Raw genomic sequence first — 5000 nt, 5'->3', positions numbered from 1 at the left:
TGAAACGTATACACGGCGCTGATTAGTAATAGATAGAGCCATCAAAATACAGATAATGTATACAACTGTCCGTATACATGCTGAAAGACTCTGCTCACAATCACAACCACACGTCAGCCAGACACTCTTATCACGCACTACTCTCTGCCTGTAACAGGCACAGAGACAATATGTAAGCACCAGCATGGAACAACACCCAGTGCATCCTCTCCGCCACATTAGACAATCCACACTATCATAACCAGACCGGGAGGTCCACTCACAAAACAGAATATCCCACCCTTCCGACAACCACCATTGCTCAGCTAAGCCACCAACACCCACACATGTCCTACACAGGGGTACACCCAACATCACAATACTGCCTCCTGTCACAGCACACAAACAATGGCAGGAATGAAAGACACAGGTCTGCCACAAGCATGGAATCAGAGCGCCGCCTGTCATGAGCCAAAGGTGCACCCTGACATGGCAAATCAGATGATGCCGCAGTCATTTACTTACGATAATCACAATCAACAAACCGGCCCCCCCCCCCCCCCAAAACACCTTTCCTTACAACAATGTGTACCTTAACCTAACCCGTATTGTGCCTTAACCTAACCCGTATTGTGCCTTAACCTAACCCGTATTGTGCCTTAACCTAACCCGTATTGTGCCTTAACCTAACCCGTATTGTGCCTTAACCTAACCCGTATTGTGCCTTAACCTAACCCGTATTGTGCCTTAACCTAACCCGTATTGTGCCTTAACCTAACCCGTATTGTGCCTTAACCTAACCCGTATTGTGCCTTAACCTAACCCGTATTGTGCCTTAACCTAACCCGTATTGTGCCTGAACCTAACCCGTGTTGCGCCTTAACCTAACCCGTGTTGCGCCTTAACCTAACCCGTGTTGCGCCTTAACCTAACCCGTGTTGCGCCTTAACCTAACCCGTGTTGCGCCTTAACCTAACCCGTGTTGCGCCTTAACCTAACCCGTGTTGCGCCTTAACCTAACCCGTGTTGCGCCTTAACCTAACCCGTGTTGCGCCTTAACCTAACCCGTGTTGCGCCTTAACCTAACCTGTGTTGCGCCTTAACCTAACCTATGTTGCGCCTTAACCTAACCTATGTTGTGCCTTAACCTAACCTATGTTGCGCCTTAACCTAACCTATGTTGCGCCTTAACCTAACCCATATTGTACCTTAACCTAACCCATATTGTACCTTAACCTAACCCATATTGTACCTTAACCTAACCCATATTGTACCTTAACCTAACCCATATTGTACCTTAACCTAACCCATATTGTACCTTAACGTAACCCATATTGTACCTTAACCTAACCCATATTGTACCTTAACCTAACCCATATTGTACCTTAACCTAACCCATATTGTACCTTAACCTAACCCATGTTGCGCCTTAACCTAACCCAAGTTGCGCCTTAACCTAACCTATGTTGCGCCTTAACCTAACCTATGTTGCGCCTTAACCCAACACACGTTGGGCCTTAACCCAACACACGTTGGGCCTTAACCCAACACACGTTGGGCCTTAACCCAACACACGTTGGGCCTTAACCCAACACACGTTGGGCCTTAACCCAACACACGTTGGGCCTTAACCCAACACACGTTGGGCCTTAACCCAACACACGTTGGGCCTTAACCCAACACACGTTGGGCCTTAACCCAACACACGTTGGGCCTTAACCCAACACACGTTGGGCCTTAACCCAACACACGTTGGGCCTTAACCCGCTCTGTAATTGTCATACGACGCGTTAAATTAGTGTAGTGTTGCCTAACTGCAACCCCCGCAATATAGTTTGCCACTCGCACTGCCCGGTCCCCAGAGTATCGCTTCATGTTAAACACCTTGCAGCTATACACTGTAATGCGGATGGCAGCAGGACGTACATGCTCAATGCCCTTCGCAGTTGTTCATTGGCATTCGCATGGCGAAGCACAGCCTACGTTGTGGTACGGCTTGTGTCAACTGTCCGCTGATGTTGTACGTCCAAATGACACACTGTACTGCACATTGGTCCTCATGTACTGAATGATACATCGTGGTACATGTGTGACCGTACCACGACTGCGCCAACAACGGCGAACCATACGGTCCAAATATTGTGCACTCAGCTACGTGTCGTCTCCCTATAAGAGCTGGATTGCAGTATGGTATGCCGTGGATGGCGATCAGCATGAGCCGTCTGTTGATGTAGTGGCGCGTGTTGTCAGACGTAGTCGTCTCTTCTCACACACCGTGATAGCATGGTGCACTGCGTTCCACATCTGCGACATGCGACAGAGGCCGGTTGACAGTCGTTCGCGCAATGGACATCGCATACGTACGGGGGCCACCTTCCACGTGTTCGCGAAGCGTGCACATGTTGTTGCGTGTATGTGGGCAGACATAGTGTGTCGTGACACCTGACACAGGCATGCAACAATCGTTGAATTTGCAAATGGCGATGGACGTCTACGTTTGCTGGTGACGTTACGCAAATGAACAACTGGTAAACCGTTGTGGTGCGGTTGTTCTCGCTAGAGGTGAATCAGTGATGGCGACGATCGGTTGAGCTACCAACCGGTTGTTTCAGCGATACCCACCATGCCCACGAACGTGAATGGCATGTGGGTGTGAAGCGATACGCGGCGGTGGCTGGGTGGGACCGTCCCCGGCCGGTGAGGGGGGGCCTCCCGGCGTGCTGGCCGCGCGGTGCGTGGGCGCACGCGCTACAGCCGGCTGGTGGGGGCGGCCAGTGGCAGGCGCGCCGGCCGACGGAGGCGGCAGGCGGCGCAGCTGCGCGCCGGCGCACCCTGCACGCGGCGCCGTGCGGCCAAAGTAGGTCCTCGCGGGCCCGGTGCGAAGCGCGGTGGACATCTGCAGTGTGCTGGTCCGATTGAGGACTGTGTGCGCTGAGGATGCGCCGCCGCCCGGCGCTCGGCGCCGCGACGCCGTCTGCTGCTCGGTCGCCTCTGCGGTTCTCGCAGGTGGTTTGTATCGCAGCTGTGCGGACGTGTTGGCGCGTGCGCTGTGCTGGGAGAGTTCGCTTCGGCACCCAAGTGGGGCTTTTGTCCTTCTGTGGCGCTGGCGTTGGAGCTGCCGGCCACCGTAGGTGGCGCGTGTTGTCTCCCGCCGGCAATGCCACGACAGCACGCTCCCGGGCCTCTGTCGGCAGCGGCAAGCTCAGTTGGGAGCACGGGTGGTCGCACCTAAAGCGTCTACTCGCCAAACTCCGGGCGATTGCGCCTCTCTCGAACCCGACCAAGTACTTAGGACGGCGCTGCGCGCCGCCGGGACCTGAGAGGGTTTCGAGGTGTATTGTGCAGGGGAGCTCAGCCTCCTCCTGTTTGCAGAATAATTGAGCGGACGCTTGCGTGTTCGCGCGGGCCCCCGGGACACACTCCCGGGCGGCCGGCTGCTCAGCTCTAGTTGACGCAGCTCCCTGGTTGATCCTGCCAGTAGTCATATGCTTGTCTCAAAGATTAAGCCATGCATGTCTCAGTACAAGCCGCATTAAGGTGAAACCGCAAATGGCTCATTAAATCAGTTATGGTTCCTTAGATCGTACCCACGTTACTTGGATAACTGTGGTAATTCTAGAGCTAATACATGCAAACAGAGTCCCGACCAGAGATGGAAGGGACGCTTTTATTAGATCAAAACCAATCGGTCGGCTCGTCCGGTCCGTTTGCCTTGGTGACTCTGAATAACTTTGGGCTGATCGCACGGTCCTCGTACCGGCGACGCATCTTTCAAATGTCTGCCTTATCAACTGTCGATGGTAGGTTCTGCGCCTACCATGGTTGTAACGGGTAACGGGGAATCAGGGTTCGATTCCGGAGAGGGAGCCTGAGAAACGGCTCCCACATCCAAGGAAGGCAGCAGGCGCGCAAATTACCCACTCCCGGCACGGGGAGGTAGTGACGAAAAATAACGATACGGGACTCATCCGAGGCCCCGTAATCGGAATGAGTACACTTTAAATCCTTTAACGAGTATCTATTGGAGGGCAAGTCTGGTGCCAGCAGCCGCGGTAATTCCAGCTCCAATAGCGTATATTAAAGTTGTTGCGGTTAAAAAGCTCGTAGTTGGATTTGTGTCCCACGCTGTTGGTTCACCGCCCGTCGGTGTTTAACTGGCATGTATCGTGGGACGTCCTGCCGGTGGGGCGAGCTGAAGGCGTGCGACGCGCCTCGTGCGTGCTCGTGCGTCCCGAGGCGGACCCCGTTGCAATCCTACCAGGGTGCTCTTGAGTGAGTGTCTCGGTGGGCCGGCACGTTTACTTTGAACAAATTAGAGTGCTTAAAGCAGGCAAGCCCGCCTGAATACTGTGTGCATGGAATAATGGAATAGGACCTCAGTTCTATTTTGTTGGTTTTCGGAACCCGAGGTAATGATTAATAGGGACAGGCGGGGGCATTCGTATTGCGACGTTAGAGGTGAAATTCTTGGATCGTCGCAAGACGAACAGAAGCGAAAGCATTTGCCAAGTATGTTTTCATTAATCAAGAACGAAAGTTAGAGGTTCGAAGGCGATCAGATACCGCCCTAGTTCTAACCATAAACGATGCCAGCCAGCGATCCGCCGCAGTTCCTCCGATGACTCGGCGGGCAGCCTCCGGGAAACCAAAGCTTTTGGGTTCCGGGGGAAGTATGGTTGCAAAGCTGAAACTTAAAGGAATTGACGGAAGGGCACCACCAGGAGTGGAGCCTGCGGCTTAATTTGACTCAACACGGGAAACCTCACCAGGCCCGGACACCGGAAGGATTGACAGATTGATAGCTCTTTCTTGATTCGGTGGGTGGTGGTGCATGGCCGTTCTTAGTTGGTGGAGCGATTTGTCTGGTTAATTCCGATAACGAACGAGACTCTAGCCTGCTAACTAGTCGCGTGACATCCTTCGTGCTGTCAGCGATTACTTTTCTTCTTAGAGGGACAGGCGGCTTCTAGCCGCACGAGATTGAGCAATAACAGGTCTGTGATGCCCTTAGATGTTCTGGG

At 53.3% G+C, this 5000-nt stretch overlaps 1 non-coding gene across 1 annotated transcript in view; it reads left to right on the top strand.

Annotated features, from left to right (window-relative positions):
• The first annotated feature begins 3437 nt into the window (after positions 1-3437).
• The window catches only part of LOC124620991, a 1910-nt gene continuing 347 nt past the window's right edge, over positions 3438-5000 (top strand). Inside the window, exon 1 of the ribosomal RNA XR_006980486.1 lies at positions 3438-5000. This exon is cut by the window's right edge and continues 347 nt beyond it. This is a non-coding gene — a ribosomal RNA (small subunit ribosomal RNA).

This window comes from Schistocerca americana, chromosome 6, assembly GCF_021461395.2.
Source record: "Schistocerca americana isolate TAMUIC-IGC-003095 chromosome 6, iqSchAmer2.1, whole genome shotgun sequence".
NCBI classification, from domain to species: domain Eukaryota; kingdom Metazoa; phylum Arthropoda; class Insecta; order Orthoptera; family Acrididae; genus Schistocerca; species Schistocerca americana.
This window is presented reverse-complemented; position numbering and strand designations above follow the sequence as displayed.